The following is a 24,244-nucleotide window of genomic DNA, read 5'->3' on the forward strand; positions in this document are numbered from 1 at the left end:
CTGATGTGGTCTCTTGGTTTGGAAACTATTTGTTCTTCCTTTGAGGTATTAGTCATGCCAAATGCATTTGCTTCTGCGTATTTATATTTTGTGCATTATGGTTTTGTTACAAAGTGTATTGAGTAGGCATTGGATTAATATAATTCTGTGCTCATTAGAATGATCCTTGTAAATACTGGTGATTAGCCATAATACCTTTCTAAAACATCAATATAATTTAAAATGGAAAAACATGGAAACAAATTCAGATAGTCAGTTATATTTGCTTACAGTTGTAACCATTAAACACAAAATATATTAAGGTTAATTGTATTTATGGTACTCTTCATATGTAAATTAGTGTTCTAAAAAATAAGACAACTCAGTATGATGGAGAAACTAAAATTCTTTATTGATCATACCAGCTTTCATCAATCCTAGAGTTATCTCCATATTAAATTAAATTTCAGTGAAGTAGAAAAGTAGATTTCATTTCCATTGTTTTTATTTTGGCCTAGGAAATGGAGAGATGTACCATCATAGATATGCAAAGCAGCTAGTAGAAATACATCACTGGTTTCAAATATGCTTTACTTCAAAATATTTACTAATGAGTAGAGATGTTTTTTTAAAATAGTTGCAAGACCCTTCCACAAAACTGAAATAAATTGAAATTTATTTTATGGTTACTTCAGAAAGCCTTTAATTTCCATAAGAGTCCAATTTCAGTCATTAACTTCTTCAAAATATAAAGAACAAGCCCCCTAAGCCCAGAGTTAGGAGGATATCTTGTTTGTATAGGCAGATGCTTGCTATGACAACTAACAGAGATGAGTGCTCTAATATATGGCATTTCAATATTCTTTTCTCTTTACTACAATAGGTTTCACATGTGTATAGTTTTCTTCCTTATTGTTTGGAGCTGAGTTATTTGTCGATACCATGTTTTCATTCTGTTTTTAAACTGTTGGGTAAAGGATGTGCGTATGTCATTTCTTATCTGGAACATGTACCTTTCTTGTCAAAACTAGGATGTTTTTTATAAAATGAGTCTGTTCACATTCATAAAACATATTATTTGAGCTTGTCATTTCTTTTTTGAAGGGACCAGGTTGGCATTTTACTAGTACTCAGTTTATTGACTAAATTGATGTCTCTGACTCTCTCTATTTGTGAATCTATAATCCTTTCCTTTCTGTTTTTATAATTGTGTAGAGAAGCAGATGCAAGGAGAAATACTTTATTGGCGTCTATTTGTCCCAGAAGTTGACACCTACACAAAGGACATCTTTGCCAAATTTGATAAGAATGGTTGGGTTACTATTATATTATTATAGCTAGTTTTTAAGGTCTCTTATGTTTTGTTTTTGATTTTCAATTCCTTTTGATTCTTAACTTGTATTATTGCCTCATAGTATGGTGTTCATCGGCCCACAAAACATATGGCAATAGTTATCATAAAAGATGTAATCCTCAAACTGTTAAGGGAGACAAGAATGATAGTAAACTTACCAAAGACCACAAATCCACTCCAACAGGGATTTGTTTTAGATATATCTTTGTTTATGCTTTCTCAGTGTGGTGTTGTGCCTCATTGTCTGAGGATAAAATCTTTTCTAGGTGAATTCTTGTTAATGTATATCTATTGCCAAGATGTAATGCAGTAGAAGAGTGTATTCCCAACAGCCTGATGGCAATGTTAGTTGGTTACTCACAGCTGATTTTAAGAAGTGTTCTGGTACCCCTGGATGTTATAATAGCTAAAATTAGAAGTAGGACTACAAGTTCTCAATAGGCAAATAGCTGATTATCCTTTCTATTAGGAAATGGAATAGTATGCTGGAGTCTTTTTATTTAATGTTTTAAAAGTACGGTTAAAATGGCTTTTATATTGTAAAATTTACTGTGCAAACTGAGTGATTTGCAGACCAAGAATTGTCCAAGTTCCATGAAATGCAATAGTTTAGGAATGTGTTTTAATTATCTAAACTTCTCGTTAGAAATAAATGTAACTACATATCTTTAGAATAAAGTCTTAATCTGTTCACAGTTATTTTATTCATTATCTTCCCTGGTACTCTAAACTTGTACCTCTAAATATTTGGATCAACTGGATCTACTTTCTTCAAGAATAGTACAACTACTGCCTGTAGCCAGTCATCTGGTACCCTCTTGCTCTCACGCCTGCTTTTATAATTTTTTTATAGCACTTGTCGCATCAGCTTTTAGCAGCTCTGCTGTTATATTGTCAATACCTGCAGCTTTCCGTTTTTAAACCATTTTACTGCTCTTTCTGTTTCTTTTTTTGATGGTGGTTCATTGCTGATATCCATTCTGCATTGCAAACTTCCCCATTCATCTAGCAGGCAAGTTGTAGTAGGCAAAGAACAAGGAAGCTTTAGTCGAGGCCAAAGTTGCACTGATAACATATTCACGCTCCAGCTGTTGATGGAGAATGAAGATTAAAGATGTCTGCTCTTTTCATTGACTTTACAAAGGCATTTGATTCTGTTTGGAGGGAAGCATTATGGAAAGTAGCAGTTATATGGAGTTCCAGATAAGATTATTACAATTATAATAGCTATGTAGGAAGACGCTTGCCGTGCTGTAAGAATTAGTGGAAAATTAAGCAACCTTGTTCAAGTCAAAGTTTGATATAAGATAAGGGGGCATGGAATCACCATAATTTTTCATCCTGTTCTTAAAATGGACATTAAGACCATTAGATAAATTGGAGGGTGTGGCATTGGATGATCTAGAGTTAAGCTCCTTAGTTTGGGCATCATACAACTAGCAGACACGTTGGAATTGGTTATGATAATATTACTATCTTGGGAAACTGGTGTAGTTGACTTGGACAAACAGTCAATGCCAGGAAGTCAAGTGGTTGTATCTTGGAAAAGGGAAACTAGTTAAACCATTGAAAGGCAGCAACGATGAAGTTTTAGAACAAATAGTATCTTGCGTGTACCTAAGAAGCTTGATCATAGAATCATAGAATGTCAGGGTTGGAAGAGACCTCAGGAGGTCATCTAGTCCAACCCCCTGCTCAAAGCAGGACCAACACCAACTAAATCCTCCTACCCAGGGCTTTGTCAAGCCAGGCCTTAAAAACCTCTAAGGATGGAGATTTCACCATCTCCCTATGTAACCCATTCCAGATTTCACCACCCTCCCAGTGAAATAGTGGTTCCTAATATCCAACCTAGACCTCCCCCACTGCAACTTGAGACCATTGCTCCTTGTTCTGTCATCCGCCACCACTGAGAAGAGCCAAGCTTCATCCTCTTTGGAACCTTTTTGGATAGTTGAAGGCTGCTATCAAATCCCCCATTACTCTTCTCTTCTGCAGACTAAACAAGCCCAGTTTCCTCAGCCTCGCCTCGTAAGTCATGTGCCCCAGCCTCCTGATCATTTTCATTGCCCTCCTCTGGACTCTCTCCAATTTATCCACATCCTATCAGTGTTGATAGTTCCATTAAGGGTGAAGTTAAAAGAAAATGTGCATTAGCCGTGGGTGCTGCACAGAAACTGACAAAATTATGGACTGAAAAAAACATTACATTTGGTCCTAAAGTGAAAATTTATCAAACCAGTGTACTAACAGTATTACTCTGGGGTCTGAAAGCAGCAGCATTAAACGAAAACACCATCAGGAGGCTGGAGGCAGTAGCAATGAGAGTTCTTTGAAAGATGGTATGTGTAAAGTGGAATGATTTTAAGACAAATGAAGTTAGAAAGAGAGTAGAACGTGTAATCAAGGGAACAGGATTGGCAATAGTCAAAAAGATTACAATAGTGGGGACACTGCAAAAGACAGATGATGAGATGCCAAAGAACACTGCAAACGCAAGTAAGGTCAGTCCTACTGAGCTAACCACTGACTAAATAATGGAACATAGTACTCAAGAACGTGACCAGGCTGGGCTTAATGGAGGCATAAGCCATGGACAGGAATGAATATGGAAGTTGTACTGCTCCCTGTGCCTCCAAGATGCTATGGGATGAAAGAAGAGAAGAGATAATAATGTCCAAAATATTCACACCAAATATTTTACTATTCAAGTAGTCTCATTGATTCCAGTTAGAATACTCTCACAGTAAGGTAACACTCAACATGAGTAAGGGTATTAGAGTAGGGCTCACAACAATACATAATATTTATGTAGCATTTACACATTAAGGACCAGATTCTGATCTATTGTACCTTGTTGACTTTTGTACCTTACTTTTCAAATAGTCCCATTGAAGGTAATATGGTTACTTGTAGAATAGGGAACTACTCAGTGTGAGTAAGGGTATCATAGTCTGGCCCGTGCTAATTAGCCTCCTGACAGCTTTGTGATATGGGAAAACTCCAGATATTGAGAGGTCTATTTGCTTGTCTGAGACCACATGGTAAGCCATTAACTAAGTGAGGAATAGGAGTCCTGGCTCCCACTCCTATACTCCATAGAACTAACTGCTCCTCTTCCGTGAAAGGAAATTAGCCAGACTGCTTTTGTTTTTTACTTAACCAAAATATTTGTGTAGCTTAAATGTAATGCATTTGCAAGAGAATAATATTTTGCTATACAGATTTAAAAGTCTATATTGCTCCCTTTTCTTTGTAGGCATGAGAATAGCTTCATTTCATTTTGGTCTCTGTTCGCTAATTCTGTTCTCTTTTGTCATTATCCTGTTGCAAATGCCCCCAGAATATTTAGAGGAACTATATATGCCCAACTGTACCACCCCTTATTCCAGGGGTCGGCAAACTTTTTGGCCTGAAGGTCACATCAGGGAATAGAAATTGTATGGCAGGTCATGAATGCTCACAACATTGTGGTTGGGGTGCGGGAGTAGGTGAGGGCTCTGGTTAGGGGTGCAGGCTCTGGGATGGGGCTGGGGATGAGGAGTTTGGGGTGTAGGAGGGTGCTCTGGTCTGGGACTGAGGGGTTCGGAGGGTGGGAGGGGGATCAGGGCTAGGGCAGGGGTGTGGGAAGGGGTGCGGGCTCTGGGGTGGGGCTGGGGATGAGAGGTTTGGGGTACAGGAGGGTGCTCTGGGCTGGGGTAGAGGGGTTTGGAGAGCGTGAGGGAATCAGGGCTGGGGTTGGGGTGTGGGGAGAGGCTCAGGGGTGCAGGCTGTGAGTGGCGTTATCTCAAGCGGCTCCCAGAAGCAGTGGCATGTCCCTTCTCCAGCTCCTACACAGAGGGACGGCCAGGCAGCTCTGCACGCTGCCCCATCCAGAGGCACTGCCCCTGCAGCTCCCATTGGAGTGCCAGAAGGGGCCATTGAAGCACGTAGGAGCCAGAGCAGGGCCATGCCACAGCTTCCGGGAGCTGCATGGTGCGGCCCCCAACCCAGTGCCCCAGCCGGAGTGCCAGAGCGGGGCCGAGCCGCATGCTGCAGCCCTGACCCTGTACCTCAGCCAGAGCGGGGCCGAGCCACGTGCTGTGGCCCCTATCCCAGTGCCCTGGCTGGAGTGGGGCCGAGCCATGTGCTGCAGCCCCCGTCCCAGCGCTCCTGCCAGAGCGGGGCAAGGCCCAGACTACGCTCCCCAGCGGGAGCTCGCAGGCTGGCTTAAAACGGCTTGCGGGCTGTAGTTTGCTCACCCCTGCCTTATTCCATATAACGCACTTCTAAAAAAAAATTACTTTCATTTCATTCCATACCTTTTAATAACTGTGTGTTTGACAAGTTAAATCCACTTCATGAAAAAGTCTATGCCTCTAAAGAATGGCAATTGTTAGTGTGCATGTATTCTGTAAACCTGGAAAGCATTTGTATACAGGGTTTATTATAACCACTTGAAAAACAAATGCTTCCAGCATAACACTGAATATAAGTCTGTGGTATAACAGCTATAAAATCTTTCATGTAAAATACAGAAGCCTGAATAATTTCTTCATGTCATCTTTTTTCAACGTTGTCTGTTCAAATGTAAGAGACCTATTTTTTCATGTATTTGGCAACCTCACTAAAATGAATCAGTGAGTTCTAATATGTCAGTTGTTTTATTGAAATACAACACACACACAAACTTGCGGTGACAGATTGCTTTACGTACACCCAAAATCTTGAAACCATGGAAATAAGTTCAAAGGGAGAAGTTTCCTGCATTCTTTATGGACAGCTCAGAAATGTTAAGGTATAGTAATTTCCCAAAAACACTGAAAGTGTGACTGGCAGATCTGCCCATCTGTGGGTTGAGGCAACAGCATATGAGGGTGCTGTTAAGGTTTTGCATTGGAGTGTAGGCTTGATGAAGCAGGTTACATATTGGTTTTTGCACCTGTTGGAGGTAGAAGTGAAAGCCTTATGGAATTATGTTGTTGACAACTTTGTAGATAGATGAAGGAGGCAAAGAATGCAGGAAACTTTTCCCTTGACTTCTTATTTAATCTTTTCAAGGTTTTGAGGTGGGTGAGGTGTTTCCTGATGCAAACTTGTCAAACTTTTGTTTGTGCTAATTCCCTAATTTTTCCGTACTGGATTGGTGTACCTCAGTGGGTAGCTCCACAGGGTCAGGGAGAAGAGAGCAGGGACAGGCATCTGGCTTGGAGTCAGAGGAATAAACTGCAACACTAAATCCATTCCTGTCAATGATGTTCCTCCTAAAACATGTGGTATGTCTCAGGAAGATTTTTGTCTCTATTTTGACACTATTTAAAAGTTACTCAAAGTAAATATGCTAAAAGCAACCACCCGCATATATCAGTGATGACATAATCTGTCAGCTGGAGGGAACCTCCATGAAGGACTCTGTGTCATCACTCACTTCCCAAAATATACCATAACTTCTCAGCTTCTAGAAATTGGACACAGCACGGAGCAGCTGTAGCCACAAGGTACATGGTGGCACTCCAGCAGCAGGTCTATCTACTGTGCAACCCCTCATTCTGGGTCCCCTATCCCTGCCATTGGGAAGCATATCTCTCAACTTTCAAACCTTCCAATATGTGAGACCTGCAAACAAAACCTTTGACAAATAATTGAAATGTGAAAAACCTGTATTTTGTTGTCATTCCATAATTTATAGATTATAATGGCTTTTTAAGTTTAAAAAATAACTGCTTTTAAAGGATATTTTCTCACTGTGTGAATTAAATAAACTAGGTTTTCAAAAATAAATTATATTGCATGTATTCATAACATCCTGTGATATTGGTTGGCAGCAGGATTTGAATCCTGTCCCTGAGTTGAATCCTCAACTCAAACTTCTACCACTTCAGCAACAGGAGTAATTACAAGTCTCTTTCTGGACCAGTCAGCAGAGAAGGAGCTGACACACACATCTCTGGTATATTATATGACTGTTTGCTCGACAGCATTAGACAATGTGGAAATCAGGAATCCTGTCTCTGAAGGGCTGTGTAATATATTAGTTAGAGCTAGGGTAATAAAAGGATGTATATTTTTGAACAATCTATCTGAAAGACATTGTTGCTAAGTGGGTAATATTTGGGGCTACCATACTGGAAACTTGGGTTCTATTCCTAATTGTGGCGTCATGTAACCTCTATGTTGACTTATTTGTAAAGAGGTATGTGGCGGTGGCTGATCAACGTCTAGGATTGTAGCTATGGCCTCAGCTGATAAAGAGAATTGGCATGTAAACCTCCATTAGTACAAGTGAGATTTAAACTGTATGTGTGTATCTGTCTCTCTTCCTCTGCTGTGTAGCTGCAGTTGGAAACATTGGTCTGAAGTCCTATGCAGACAACATTTTATCATACAAACTGCTATGGGGATGATATTGTCGGCAGAATTTAGTATTTTTGTTTCATATCAATATATTCAGAAACAGTGATTGGAAAATTGAAGAAAAAACACAAAATAGAAGGAGCTCCTACTTCTTATTGCTACTGTCCTACTTAGCATATGTAGAATAACGTGAAGTGAAAATTAGATGCCAGGAGCTTAAACATTTTCATAAAACAGGATTCAAAGAAATATAAGAACCTTTACTCTAAAGTGGTCTTTTTGGACATTGCCTTATTTCACGTCATATAACTTGACTTTAGTAAAGCTTTTTTTACCGTCTCACATGACCTTCTCATAAACAAACTAGGGAAATGCAACATAGATGGAGCTACTATAAGATGGGTGTATAACTGGTTGGAAAACTATTCCCAAAGAGTAGTTATCAGTGGTTCAGAGTCATGCTGGAAGGGCATATTAAGTGGGGTCCCGCAGGGATCAGTTCTGGGTCAGATTCCATTCAATATCTTCATCAATTATTTAGATAATGGCATAGAGAGTACCCTTATAAAGTTTTCGGACAGTACCAAGCTGGGAGGGGTTACTAATGCTTTGGAGGATAGGATTGAAATTCAGAATGATCTGGACAAACTGGAGAAATGGTCTGAAGTAAATAGGATGAAATTGAAAAAGGATAAATGCAAAGTACTCCACTTAGGAAGGAACTATCAGTTGCACACGCACAAAACGGGAAATGACTCCCTAGAAGGAGTACTGCAGAAAGGGATCTGGGGGTCATAGTGGATCACAAGCTAAATATGAGTGAACAGTGTAACACTGTTGCAAAAAACAAGCAACCATCATTCTGGGGTGTGTTGTAAGCAAGACACAAGAAGTAATTCTTCTGCTCTACTCCACGCTGATTAGGCCTCAACTGGAGCATTGTGTCCAGTTCTGGGTGCCACATTTCAGGAAAGATGTGGACAAATTGGAGAAAGTCTAGAGAAGAGCAACAAAAATGATTAAAGGTCTAGAAAACATGGCCTATGAGGGAAGATTGAAAAAATTGTTTTTTTTTAGTCTGGAAATAGAAGACTGAGAGGGGACATATGTTTTCAAGTACATAAAAGGTTGTTACAAGGAGGAGGGACAAGAATTGTTCTTCTTAACCTCTGAGGATAGGACAAGAAGCAGTGGGCTTAAATTGCAGCAAGGGAGGTTTAGGTTGGACATTAGGAAAAACTTCCCGTCAGGGTGGTTAAGCACTAGAAGAAATGGACTAGGGAGGTTGTGGAATCTCCATCATTGGAGATTTTTAAGAGCAGGTTCGACTAACACCTGTCAGTGATGGTCTACTTAGTGCTGCCATGAGTGCAGAGGACTAAACTAGATGACCTCTCATCCCTTCCAGTCCTATGATTCTGTGTGTATCAACCTGTGTGTATCAGTCTGCACCAAACCAACATGAAAAAAATCAAATATTCTGACTTCTAATTTGTTTTTTACTACACTTCTGTAAAATAAAGATTCATTTACTGCTGTAAAAATGAAAATTTTGCTACAACTTTAACTATATCATTTACCGCTCAACATAATGTAACTTTAATCACATATTGATTTATTTTTTATTTCAACCTTTTAGGAATTTCAGAGATTATTGGTAGGTAAATATGCAGCAAGGAAGAAAACGTAAATACCTCTTTATCAATAAGTTTGTAAATTATTTTTTAGCCATTATAATTTTCAAAAGTGTATAAGTGACTCTGGAGCCCGATTCTCATTTTCAGAAGCACCGAAGTTTCATTTAAATCACTTCTGCACTTCTAAAGTTTTCACCCTATGTATATAATTAATTTATAATCTACACTGCAAAGGCAACAGCGATTCAAGAAAGATGACTCTGGTGGTTTGGACACATGTCAAGAATGGTCCTGGAAAGAAAGCCATACATGGCGATACACACCAGAGTGCAAGGAACTAGAAATAGAGGAAAATCAAGAATGCATTGGATAGACATGATAAAGAATGACAGAACAAAAATGATTAAAGATTGACAAAGCTGTGAAGCTGGTACAAGACGGACAGGAGTGGGAAGAAGATATTTAGCCCCATTGTTGCTGATGAGCTGACAGATGGAAATCACAGTACAAAATTTTTAACTCTTCTGAGCTTTATTGGTAATTCCTCTAAACAACATGATAAAAAGCAGTTGTCCCTCTTCTTGCCCTACGAATAAATGACCTCCTTTTTTTTAAAGGTCTCATTCTACAAATTCCCATTATATAGCCATCACCCTTATGCTGTGAAGCAGTTTGTCAGAGGCACATCACATGTATGATATGAAGTACAGCTATTTGATAATTGAAGTAGTTTGTGTCTCTGTAAAGATGACTTTAATACAATGGATGTTTTGTTATAGGAAGAAGAGGTGTCATCTCAGTAATACAGACAAGGAAATATAGAGGCCTCTTGGAGCATTATAACACTAATTCTCTGCAAGGGTTCAGTGAACTTCCCAAGGTTGGTGGATTTTTCCACCAGTTTACCTAATCTTAGGTAAGTAAATTATCTCTCTCGCCTTCATCTTCTCCCCCCTCCCCTGACTCCCACCAATAGATACTTGATGCAGCTTTCAGAATTATTTTTTAAGTGTTCTATTGTGTTTTTCCTTTTCTCTTAAAGATAACCTGAAAATAATCCAGCAACATTAGATTTATGTGCTGAGTGCCCCAGGTAACCAGGATAAGAGGGACAATTCAGCTCATTAATTTAATAATTATATGTTTTATCTTTCTTTGGTCCACCATATATAGCACTGCTGTGGATGGCTCTTATCTATGGCATTTCAGGATGTATTGTTTTATTGATGCCACTCCCACCCTGGAACTCCACTGGAAAGTATAGCCAGCCTATACATAAAATAAAGCCTGTTTGGTTACAGTCTTGTGTAAGAGTTTAATATTTTTTAATATTCTTATTTAGTAGTTGATTTATTTTAATAACTATTTAATAAAATAAGGAATATTAAATGTTCCAAAAAGTAAATAAAGACAGGACTTCGGTTACCTTTGTAAATAGAGGCCATAGAATTTCACCATGTGTTTTTTGGGTCAAGCCCACAAATTCTGGTTGAGCTGGAGCATCTCTTTTAGAAAGATGTCCAAATTTCAGCACAGTGTATGCTGGATATTGAGTTTAAAACAGTTTTTAAAAGCTAAATTCTAAACTAATTTTCTGAATGGCACTCGTACCCTGGTTATTTTAATGCTACTTGTATATTACTTTTTGGCATTATTTGATTCATGTTTATGTTTTCTGAAAATTGTGCTGAATCTTTCATTAGTCCAACTATTAATCTAAATAGGGTTAGGAGATGCTTTTTTTTTAAAACTGCTTGAACAGCTTTAGTAAGCTAAGCACACTGTACACAAAGCAAGTAGGAAAGCAGATTTTCTGAAATGCCGAACATTTCTCCAGAAATTCCCTTCACAAACAGGTTACTCAGTCATACGCATTTTTACAAAATGCAGAACGATAATAGAAGTAAATATAAAAATCAACTTTCCTTCTAGTTTTCCATTGTGTATATATAGTAGAAACTAATAAAAGGTAAACATTTTGCCAACCATCATCATGTAATTATCATAGTTATTTTCTAAGTAGTGGAAAACTGTGGTAATTTGATACTAGCATGTGTAATACAATGCCAACTAGTTAATAGTGACAAGTGTAACTGATAGCGATCACAGTCTTGTGGGGATGGAACTCCCCCACTGATGGAAGGAGAGTTTGCAAAACTACCTCTCTCCAGGCATCATTAGAGAGAGAAACTCACAGTGACACAAGTTGGAGTGGTGACGTTTACATAAAACAAGGTGACCCATTTCCATATCTTCCCTGGTGTTCATCTGGAGTTTATTGCAGCCCCTAGCCAGTGATAGCTTTCCTTAGTAGAGAAAGAACCAGACACAGAATTGAAAGCAGTTGCTGACTGGATGGGAGGAAGCTTATTCACAAGAACTCATTTTCCTGATTAAATAAGCCCTATTTCTTACCTTCCAATTCTGTGGCTGCTTTACTTGTTTTGTTTTTGTTGTGTTTTTTAAATCTCTGGAGAAATGGTCTAAAGTAAATAGGATGAAATTCAATAAGGACAAATGCAAAGTACTCCAATTAGGAAGGAACTATCAGTTGCACACACACAAAATGGGAAATGACTAGGAAGAAGTACTGCAGAAAGGGATCTGGGGGTCAGAGTGGATCACAAGCTAAACATGAGTGAACAGTGTGACACTGTTGCAAAAAAAGCAAACATCATTCTGGGATGTATTAGCAGGAGTGTTGTAAGCAAGATACGAGAAATCATTCTTTCACTCTACTCCATGCTGATCAGGCCTCAGCTGGAGTATTGTGTCCAGTTCTGGGTGCCACATTTCAGGAAAGATGTGGACAAGTTGGAGAAAGTCCAGCGAAGAGCAACAAAAATGATTAAAGGTCTAGAAAACATGACCTATGAGGGAAAATTGAAAAAGTTGAGTTTGTTTAGTCTGGAGAAGAGAAGACTGAGAGGGGGCATAACTGTTTTCAAGTACATAAAAGTTTGTTACAAGGAGGAGTGAGAAAAACTGTTCTCCTTAACCTTTGGAGATAGAGCAAGAAGCAAGGAGCTTAAATTGCAGCAAGGGAGGTTTAGGTTGGACATTAGGAAAAACTTCCTAACTGTCAGGGCAGTTAAGCACTGGAATAAATTGCATAGGGAGGCTGTGGAATCTCCATCATTGTAGATTTATAAGAGCAGGTTCGACAACACCTGTGAGGGATGGTTTGCTTAGTCCTGCCATGAGTGCAGGGAACTAGACTAGATGACCTCTCAAGGTCTCATCCAGTCCTACGATTCTATGCTTTAATATACTTCCTTTCCAGTAACACAGCAACCCATTCTCCAACTTGGAAAGTTAAAATTCATTACTTTCTCTAAGGCAGGCTTTCATCAATACATTTATATGAAAATGCTGGAATGGTAGGTAGGTCTGGGTGAATACTGATTTTTCCATTCACTGGCATTCAGGGGGTGCGGGGGGGGGGAGTTCTGGTTGAATTAAACCTGGAAATTCCAAAATTGAATTTTAAAAAGTTCACAAAAATTTCATCTTGGGTCAACAGAAATATTTTGTTTGACCCAAAACTAATTTTTTTTTTTTTTTTTTTAGTTTTTGGACACTTTTTAACATAAAAGCAAAAGGGTTAGATTCAGAAAACACAGAATCATAGAATCTTTCAATCTTCCCTCATAGGTCATGTTTACTAGACCTTTAATCATTTTGTTGCTCTTCTCTGCTGGGCTTTTCAGTTTGGCCACATCTTTTCTGAAATGTGGCACCCAGAACTGGACACAATACTCCTGTTGAGCCCTAATCAGTGTGGAGTAGAGTGAAAGAATTACTTCTCATGTCTTGCTTTCAACATTCTTGCTTATACATCCTAGAATGATGTTTGCTTTTTTTCGCAAGTGTTACACTGTTCACTCATATTTAGCTAGTGATCCGCTGTGACCCACGGATCCCTTCCCACGGTATTCTTTCCTAAGCAGTCCTTTCCATTTTGTATTTGTGTAACTGATTGTTCCTTCCTAAGTGGAGTACTTTGCATTTGTGGAGTACTTTGCATTGTGCAGTATTGAATTTCATCCTATTTACTTCAGACCATTTCTCCGGTTTGTCCAGATCATTTTGAATTTTAATCCTAACCTCCAAAGCACTTGCAACCCCTCCCAGCTTGGTGTTGTCCACAGACTTTATAAGTGTACTCTATATGCCATTATGTAAATCACTGAGGAAGATATTGAACAGAATTGGACCCAGAACGGATCCCTGTGGGACTCTACGAGCTATGCCCTTCCAGTTTGACTGTGAACCACTGGTAACTACTCTCTGGGAATAGTTTTCTACCCATTTGTGCACTGACCTTATAGTAGCTCTATCTAGTTGTATTTCCCTAGTTGGTTTATGAGAAGGTCATGCGAGACCGTATGAAAAGCCTTACTAAAGTCAAGATACACCACATCTACTGCTTCCCCCCCATCCAAAAGTCTTGTTACCCTGTCAAAGAAAGCTGTTAGGTTGGTTTGACAGGAAATCCATGCTGACTGTTGCTTATCACCTTATTATCATCTAGGTGTTTGTAAATTGAATGCTTAATTATATGCTTCCATGCTTATAAATGCTTATATATGCTTTTCAAAGATAATTGCTAATCGCTCAGATATCTCCTCAGTCAGCTTCCTGAGTATTCTAGGGTGTATTTCATCAGGCTCTGGTGACTTAAAGACAGCTAGCTTGTCTAAGTAATTTTTAACTTGTTTTTTCCCGATTATAGCCTCTGATCCTACCTCATTTTCACAGGCATTCATTAATAATGGAGTTATTAAATCTTGTTAGAAATTGATTCTTTCTTCTTGTTACCAAGGAAAATAACAGCTCCTGATCACCAGTGGAATCTTCCGTCATAAGTTAGGTGCTGCTCAGTGTGCCATATTTTATGGGGCTGTCATTCTAGGAGAGTTGCATTGCATGAACAAACCATCCAACCAAAAGACTGGTCTAGAACCCAATCCCTGAGAACACCGATCAGACAAAAGATAAATCTTTGACCAAAAGAGGTAGAGAAGAAGAAGGAGACAGAAAAAAGGCGAGGTCTTTTGGGTAATGGAGAAGCAGAATAGTTGGGAGTGTCCGTTTGATAACTCTGAGCAACAGCAATGCCCTTAGCCAGTGCACATAGGACACTCTCTTTATCAACTATAGCTGGGCAATGTGTTTTATAAAATCACACATCGTAGCTGTTCAGTGGCATTTATAATGCTGATGAGCACAACATGTACATATACGTATAATGAAGGTGAATGTCTGAAGTAATGATTAACATTACAGTTTTTATTGAAAAAATAACCTTCTGTCTTGTACATTTCCATGTATTCAAAAAGTCACTTTTTGTAGCTTAAGGTTATCTGGTTTAGAAATTATTAGTGGAGAAATCATGTATACATTCAAGCTGAGATTAGAAAATAAGGTGCTCTAGAATTCTTGGTGACTTTGAGACTTTTTATACTTAAGATTATTGTCAATTGTCCATGTGATGTAGGTACTGAAATCCTAGGTGGAAATATGCTGTATTCATTGAAATATGCTGTTCCCAGTAAATTTGTTATGTAATATGTACATTAATTAGACTTATATGGTTAAGGGAGGATATGTACATTTTTTGTAAATTACTTTTACTTCAACTGTACATTAGGAATACATTTAAATATGAAATTAAGAAATAATTTTTACTCTAGTGTATTGTATTCATGGTATAAAGATGCATGGCTTAAATATTTTGCATAATACATTTTTAAACACTATGTTACGTCATGTTTTTTTAGAGCTTTATTTATTTTGCTTGGGTAAACAAATGCTGTGTTAAACGTCTGGTGCACAGAGTGTTTATGCATGATGCAATGCTTTATTTAGATGCACCAATTTCTTTAAGAAATTTCAGTTATTTCAGAGAGGGTCTTACAAAAAATGCCATTATAAGGTTAAAGTTTAATTCTTTGAATGAAAAAGATTGTATGTAGCATATACACAAAGGAATGAATTTGCCTTGTTGCAGATTTCAGATATTTTCTCTAGTTAAAAAATCCTTATGCAGTAAAGTGTCGTGTCTATGTTTAAGATTTGAAAATTCTGGATTGAAAATTCTACAGTATTCATTTTCTTGAATACCTACAAACTAGCAGTTAAAGTTCACAGCTGAGAGCCCAGTCCTGTAAAACCATATTCACACAAGCTTCTATTGGAACCATTGGCCTGAGTTAGGGATTGAAAATACTTTTAATGGGGAGACAGCTACCTATGTATGAAATCTAGAGAGGCCATATGACAAAAGATGCTACCACATTTGATTGGTATCATCTGCCATCTGACTAGAGGCCATAGGCTTAAAGGCTGTGAAGAATGAACTGTTTTTAACCTTATAGGTGATCTTTTCCGTAGATCAGGTTTCAGGCATATCAGGGGGCCGCTGTCTTGTCCACTCCTGCTTTGTACATAGATAGAAGCATCCAGTGTGAATGGATTTTAGTCTATCACCTTTCATGAAGAGATATCTATTCACACACAAAAGACAGTGTCCCGTATTTTAAGAAAACCTAAATGCTAAAGCCCTACAATAATATATATTTAAAACATACTGTTTAGATGAACATATTTAAGCTTATATTTAAATCCTCTGCCTGTGAAAGACTATAACAGCTCCATAAGAGATTCAGTGGACCTAGGAAATAATGTGATTATTTTTTAATGTATTGATACCTATTCTCTGATTAAACCCTGGCTCAATTTTACTCTTACATTGAGGAAGTACTATTTTCAAGTAATAAAATCTCATGATTAGTTTTTGTTGACTTCATTAGTGCTGGTAATTGATAAAGATGAAATATTCTCCAAGAAAATGGAAGGGTTTTGTTTACATGCTTAATTAAGACATTCAGTAATAATATTTAATATAATGGATTAAGTTTGTAATTTAATATATTCAAGATTTGGTACTACACTGAACCTTGTAAGAATCTTCATATTACAGTGAAGATCCAGTAAACCTGGTAGATTGTTTTGTTTTATGGGAGTGGGATTGGATATGTGAGGGGATGTTATTTGTTGATTGTAAAACCCAACTGTACCAGCTCCCTACTAAGATCCTAATTATATATTCTATAAACTAAAACTGATTCAACAGACATAGTGTAAGATCCCGAAAATATGTATTAGGTTTGTTGCACTTCTTTTGATAAAGCACTTTTAATCAATTCTGATATAATTCTGTTGGTTTTCAGTAGAGTATTTCTAATGGGTCTTCAAAATACTGGTGTTAAACTAGCAGACTTTCCAAGTATTGCCTTTTAGGAGATTACATTAGCTCTCCTTTCAATCTGCCTTCAATCTGATTGGATCCAATGCTTTTCTCCTTTAAAAGAAACCAGCTAATTGAATTAAAGGGCTGTGCAATGACTCCTAGTTGCTCTCAGTGGCAGAGAAACTGAAACTGCTACATTAAAAGTCTGCTCTGGAGAAACTTACGTACTGCAGCACACTATGTTGCAGCTCAATGACAATGTAGTGCTGTCTTCTTTTAAAAGATAGCAGCATTGAGTGCCATCCGTGCACTGTTTCTGCAATGGAATGTGCCAGCAATTCATGTACCTGCACAAAATCCTAGTGAACGGCTCACAACCTGTATTGACAGATTGCTTTGCAGAATAGAGGCCATTCAGTTTGCAATACAGAGAGAGAGAGAGAGAAATACTACTGCAAGTTGCATATTTTTTACATCTTTTATCTTGTGATATTAACTACAGAATTGTCTTTAAATTATGAGGATTATTTGCTATGATACTTAAAACCTAGAGTGTTTAGCTCATCTCAGCGATGGGTAATATAACTGAATTTGTTTGAGAAAGTGTTTCTTTAAATGTATACTTTTTATACAATAATATCATTGCACAAACCTTAATTATCCATTTTTAACAGATCAATTGTTTCTGATTCTTGGATGTACACTGTAATAGCCTCCATGATTTAGCAAAAGATATCTTTATTTCTTTCTCCACCCCTTCCTCCTTTTTTTCTTTTAATAAATAAAATTATGGTACAGAGTATAAAGTAGTTTGAGAATGTTTTACAGAACAGCCAAGAAAAGTGAAAAAGTGAAATCAAAAGATTTGATTTGTGGTTTAATGTAAACAATATTACTGACTCAACAGATGTAACTTGGGGTGCAAAGAGTTCCACAGATGAGGGGTATAATAAGAAAAGGACCTACCCCCAGTGACCCAAGTCCATAGCCAAACTACAGACAGGAGAGTCTCTGAAGCAAAGTTGAATGTGCACCCAGAAATTTCAGAAACCAAAAGGTCCGTAAGGTAACTAGAAGCAAGGCCATGAAGAGCATTATAAGTAAGTATTTTTTTAAAAAAATCAATACGTTTTTATACTGAGACTTATTTTATTTTATTTTGGTATTAGCATGCTACAATGGGAAAGATTATTGCTAAATATATTCCATGCAATAAAATTCTACAAAAGTTTGAGTTAATATTAGAAAACTAATCAAGAGAGCAGCATAGAGCAGAGAATTTCAGTATTTAACCAAGATGAATTGAAAGTATAAACAATTTTGCAATTCATACTCTTTGTTTAAGACCAGCAGGGCATGCTTTACATGTTTTTGCTGCTAATTAAGTGAGGGGAAAAATACATTCTTGACCTGGTTTTAATTGATTTCATTCAGACAGTATATGAAGTTGAATATTTTCATGTGATAAACTTAACATGTGTTGTGACAATGTGATTCATATAGGCATTAGTCATAAATGGTTATAATATACTTTGACATAATTAAACAGTGGAATGCTATTTATTTACATCAGAAAAGATTCAGCATTATCTGTGACCTAGATTACATTTTTGATGCCAGAGTAGCTGACTCGCACTAAGAAATTAAGCCAAAACTCTACTGTAATTTTTTTAAAAAGCTCTTTTTGTACATTTTTATAATCGAAATATAAGGTTATACCATATTGACAGTTAGCAGATGGAAAAAACAATACATTAGGAAGCTCAAAGAACACACTGGGAAGCTATGCTATAAATACCAGGCTAATTCCAGAGCTTCAAGATTTTTCCAAAGCTTTTAGAGCATTTCTTAATCTCTTTGGGAGGGAGTTATTAGTAGTCCTTTTATCTGATTTTTTTTTTTTAAGATTGTCTTAAACTTCCATAGGGCTATTTAGGGTACTGCCTTGAGATATTGTCCCTAAAACACACCTTCTGTGTGAAGTTATTTTTTCTATACCTCTTTGTTCTAGATTTCTCCTTGCTCACCCATTGTTTCTTCCTTTGGTAGTTTCAAGCAAACAATCCATAAAATGGAGGGGAGGAGCAAATATAGCATGTTGTGACTATAGTACATCACTGTATATAATCAACCATCTCCGCTTGTGTGAAATGCTCCACCAGAAAACTCAGACTCCTGTGTGCCTCAACTCATTTTGAATCTGAGATTCAGTGGTCAAGCTCTCCCTTAATAGGTTAAGATAGCAGCCAGCCTTTTGGCTGAGTTTCATGAAGACTTGGGTGGCCCATAAAGTCATGGATGTTTTCTGTCACAGTCACTGTTGTAGCAAGACTCACCAAAGCTGCATGGCTTCCAGATTTCCAAACTCTGATGCCAGTGCAGTGTAGTATGTTAAAAGTAAGTGACTGCTTGTCTTTTTCCAGTAGAAAGGCTATGCTAAGTAGTGTATTACTCTACTGTTGTAGCAGACCGTAGCCAGGTCACAGAATCACTACAATAGTTAATAGGCCCTAAGACAGGATGTCACTAAGAGAAGCCCTGAATTCAGAGCTAATTTTATTTTTGTATGTGTATCCAAGAAAGAAGAGATTTTATGGGCCCCTGATATTTGACTGCAAAAAGCATGAAATTGTAAGGATGAAGACAGGTTTCAGAGCAGCAGCCATGTTAGTCTGTATTAGCAAAAAGAAATGGAGTACTTGTGGCACCTTAGAGACTAACAAATTTATTTGAGCATAAGCTTTCGTGAGCTACAGTTCACTTCAAATGCATCTGATGAAGTGAGCTGTAGCTCACGAAAGCTTATGCTCAAATAAATTTGTTAGTCTCTAAGGTGCCACAAGAACGCCTTTCCTTTTTAAGGATGAAGAGTCTCTTAGGACTCCCTATTGAAGTTAGCAAAATGCAATAGTCACTGGAGAGTGATCAGACAGAATCCAGACTAATTAAAATGTAAGAACTCTCCACTCATGAAATGTCATTTTGATTCCTGCACCTCTGTTTTGTTTGAGTAATACTTTTAGGAAATTGTACTATTTCCAGGAATCTTAGACCTGTGTGTGTTCATGTTCGTGTTCCTTGAATACCCAACGCTAGAGGAAACGGAACAGAGCACACACGAAAAATCTAGATCACAGGTCTTCCAATCCTAGTGGATTCTAATTTTGCATAAACACACAAATTGTTGGTGTTGTTTTATCCTCACTTTGTATTTTCCTGGAAGTTATTGCTATTGTTGATATGTGTGAAAAAAGTTTCAATGTGTGGTACAGGTATTTAAAGTCTATCTTCATTGATGGTAGTTTTTAATATATAAAAGTGAACTGAAATAAGTGGTTTTTTTCATACGTAAATGAACATTCCTTAAGACACTACATCCAAAACAGGGTGAAATTCTGGCTTTGTTGAAGTCAATGGAAGCTTCAGTGGAGCCAAGACACCTGGGTAGCTAAAACATTGGAAATGCATACATTTTAAAAATAGCACTGAAAGGTGTTTTATCTGAAAGAGGCGTGAGTTCAGGGATCTTTGTTTTTCCTGAAAGAGTTAATGACCTCACAAACACCTAAAATGAAACAGGGAGTTGCATTTATTTACCTTTATTTGTGTCACACAGTACACTTCTGTTACTCCATTAATGTATTTATGGTGCATTAAACATGTTAAAATACTTTTATATTTTAAGTAATACAAATATTCATTATTAATATTTATTAATAGGACTCATTTACCATTAGGTATAAGGGCACACAAGATGTTACATAGTCTCAGATATAAAAGAAAACATAACACAAGGAGAAACAAAATATCATCTGTTTTATGTACACATCTTTGGAACTCTCTGGTCTTGCTGAGAGTTTGGACCACAGCTTTTCTCAGCTTCATTCACAGGGAAGACTCAAACCAGCTCACTTGAGTTTTAACTTTTGTCTCTGGCAAGAAGTAGAGTTCTTACATTTTTCATAGTAACAGCCGTGTTAGTCTGTCTTTGCAAAAAGAAAAGGAGTACTTGTGGCACCTTAGAGACTAACCAATTTATTTGAGCATGAGCTTTCGTGAGCTACAGCTCACTTCATCAGATGCATACCGTGGAAACTGCAGAAGACATTATATACACACAGAGACCAACGTCTCTGTGTGTATATAATGTCTTCTGCAGTTTCCACGGTATGCATCCGATGAAGTGAGCTGTAGCTCACGAAAGCTCATGCTCAAATAAATTGATTAGTCTCTAAGGTGCCACAAGTACTCCAGTTCTTACATTGTGACAAAACAATCAGATTTCCAGATTTTCCATCCTTTTGGGGAGGATCTAGCAGCTTCCTCACTCTATTGCCTTCCAAGAGAGAGAGCACACTTTTTCCCTCCCTCTGCACATCCATATGTTCCTTACCCTCCTTTTTGTCTTCACCCCCTTGATGACCCCAGGTAGTTTGCTTCTTTCCAGGTGGTAGACTGAGCAGTTTTTCTGGGGTGGGTCAAGCCTTTGGCTTCCTTCATTCCTTATGAAAAGAACCCTTTCTTTTCCAATCTAGTGTAGAGTATGTACATCCTATCTCTCACATGCTGGAAACAGGGTATCTGGGTACTCCTCTCCATTTTTTTTCTTTACACAGTATTTCACCAACGCCAGTTAAGGACTAGAATGAAAATTCTTTATTAAAGTTGTGTGACACTGGCTGACAACACAGTTTGTGTTTGAGATTTCAGATGGCTATTTCATGAGGACTCTTTAGTAAAACAGTTAATAGACTTTTGTGGTTATGTTATCCATAACCTAAAAAATGAAGAAAATATGATTGTTCTTGGCTCTCTCTCCCAATTTTATTCTGAAATCATGCCTCTGAGACCTCAGTCTGAGTACATTTTTTCACTGGATGTAAAAATATTTCAGCAGTCTCCTCTTGAGTTTCCTTAGTAGAAAACTTTTGTATGTTGCTGCAGTAGCAACACATCTATTCTGTTCATTATACTTTGGTAAATGCCTGTAATACCACATTTGCAAAGTTACTTTTTATCCTTATTATACACAGACAAGTAGATACCTCATGTTAAATGTTATGTGATTTTTCAAAAATTCAAATCTTTTTTGATGAAATTCATCCCTGTAGAAAGAGCCAGCACATGGCCATTGCACCAATTACTTCCCACTTATACCCTCACAATAAGGCTTATTTTTTAGTAAAAATCCTCTGTCGTCCAGTCCCAGCATCTGGGAGTCAGAGGTTTAGGGACACGCAGAGCATGGGCTTGCATTCTTGACCATCTTGGCTAATAGCCATTGATGAACCCATCCTCCATGAACTTATCTAATTCTTTTTTGAACCCAATTATACTTTTGGCCTTCACAACATCCCCGGTAACAAGTTCCACAGGTTGACTGTGTGGTGTGTGAAGAAGCACTTACTTCTGTGTGTTTTAAACCTGCTGCCTATTAATGTCATTGGGTGACCCCTCATTCTTGTGTTATGTGAAGGGGTAAATAACACATCCTTATTCACTTTCTCTGTACTATTCATGATTTTTATAGACCTCTATCATGTCCCCCCTTAGCCATCACTCTTCCAAGATGATCCCAATCTTTTTAATCTCTCCTTTCATGGGAGCTGTTCCATATTTCTAATCATTATTACTGTTAATTGATCAGTTTGTTCCAAAACCACCTCTATTGACACTGCAATCTGGGACAGCACCTCAGATTTATTACCTAAAAAGAATGGCTCAGGTATTGGAATCTCCCTCACATCCTCTCCGGTGAAGACCGATGCAAAGAATTCATTTCGCTTGTCCACAATGGCCTTTACTTCCTTGAGTGCTCCGTTAACACCTCAGTCATCTAGAGACCCTACTGGTGGTCTGGCAGGCTTCCTACTTCTGATGTACTTACGAAGACTAACAGGATTTTTTTTTTCTTTTGCTAGTTGTTGTTAAAATTCTTTTTTAAGGCCAATTTTAAAAAAATTCTTGATTGGCCAGTAATCTGACTGGTGATTGGATAAAAGAACACACAAATGTAGAGTAATCTTTATTTAAAATTCCTTTTTTTTAATAGAGAGAGGCTGTGGAAGTGATAGTTAATCCCATGAATTTATCCTCAAGAGTCAATAACAGCACTCAGAGACCTACCTCTGAGTTCCTATTTGTTTTATTTAAAAAAAATGATTTGATTAAATATTTACAAGCATGACAGACACTTCTGCAGCTGCCTTTTATTTGGCAACTGGGGACTTGATGGGGTAAATACCCAAAATTACTATTTAGGGCCAAATTTTGGCCTGGCTTGCATACAGCACACACGAGAAGAAGGGAGTGCAAAATGTGTCTTTGCAGTGCAGCTTTGAGTATCCCCTAATGGGTAACCTCTTGAGTGGGTAAGCAGAGACTACAGAGCTGCTGCATCCCTCCCTCCTGCAGATGACCAGAAAGGGGGTAGTCACTGGATGGAGTCTTGAGTTTGTCACCTCCACTGGCAATACATCAGGCAACAGAGAGTAGGAATAAACCTGGCATAATTTTAATCCCTTGCTGGAACAGGAGGGAGATTGTGATTCAGGGAGTACAAAACCACATTGCCCCTTACTCTGAAGTAAAGGCAAACCCACAATTGAGCACTTTATTAATATTATTGCTAAAATAAAAAATAATCTTGATTAGAACAGACTTAAACATCAGATTTATTTTGCCATGTTTGTGGTGTTTTAAACAAAATTATGTGCCTTTGTGTTAACAAGTAGGTAGTTGCTTCAAAGTCATTTGTTAGTAGAAATAAAAGACTACGAAATTTGTCTACCCAAGTGGGTTTATAAAAAATTTAGGGCAAACTGAGAATTATTAAAGGTTAAACTTTTATTATAATATACATTTGTGTATCTTCTGTATCAACTAGTCCTTTGTTTTTCAGCTTAGAATGAACAGGATGAACATACCCACCTTATGTCTAATCCTTAACAAGGAAAAAGGTCAGTTTTTGCTTCCTGCTACAATTAAATACTGTATCTTACTTTGTTAATTGCAAAGCAATAAGTACTTTTTAGTTGGACCACTTTTGATCACATGACTTGTATAATAAATCAAAATAATGCATGTTGGGATGGGGAGAGAGAGAATTTTATAACTTAGAAGTGTATTCCCTAAACAACTCACTCAGGTCGCATAATGTAGATGATGTAGATGGAAGAGCTGTTAGAATTTTCTGTCTGAATGATTTTCCAATAGAAAATGCCCTTATCAGAAAATCAAAATTTTTCTCAGGAAAATTTCAATTTTCCATGAGGAAAATCAAAATAATGGCCTCCAGGCAGCCTGCCGGAGGCTGTGTCCTTACTCTCTGGCTCTCAGCCAACCCTACCCCTCTGCACTCAGTCTGACTGCAAGAGAGGCAGACAGCAGGACACTCAGCCCTTGTCTTAGAAGAAGGTAAGGAGGCTGAGCATCCCTTTCTCTGCATCTTGGCTCTTATCAATTTCACTTTGTCTGCTGTGAGGAAGTGAAATTGACAAGAGTCTTCCAGATGGGAAACGGAAGAATTCTGTGTTGGTTCTTCCAAAACTGAATTTTTCTAGAAATCCCTTCCTGGAAAAAATGTTGCATTTTTGGCTTTTTGTCCCAATTTGGAATGATCCCCTGCCCATCCTCCTCCCCCACCTTGCAAAAAAAAATTTCTGGAAGGAGTTTCTATTTTCTGAC

At 37.7% G+C, this 24,244-nt stretch overlaps 1 protein-coding gene across 4 annotated transcripts in view; it reads left to right on the forward strand.

The window, feature by feature from the left end:
* Window positions 1–24,244, forward strand: part of MBD5 (methyl-CpG binding domain protein 5) — a 264,996-nt gene that overhangs the window by 126,999 nt on the left and 113,753 nt on the right. For all 4 annotated transcript variants that reach the window (XM_084643358.1, XM_084643357.1, XM_084643360.1 and 1 more), the window contains 3 exons: window positions 10,083–10,219; window positions 17,466–17,658; window positions 23,460–23,517. The gene's annotated coding sequence lies outside the window, so the exon portion shown is untranslated. The remainder of the gene's footprint in view (window positions 1–10,082; window positions 10,220–17,465; window positions 17,659–23,459; window positions 23,518–24,244) is intronic.

This window comes from Lepidochelys olivacea (genome assembly GCF_965140295.1).
Source record: "Lepidochelys olivacea isolate rLepOli2 genome assembly, chromosome: 11".
Classification (NCBI taxonomy): domain Eukaryota; kingdom Metazoa; phylum Chordata; order Testudines; family Cheloniidae; genus Lepidochelys; species Lepidochelys olivacea.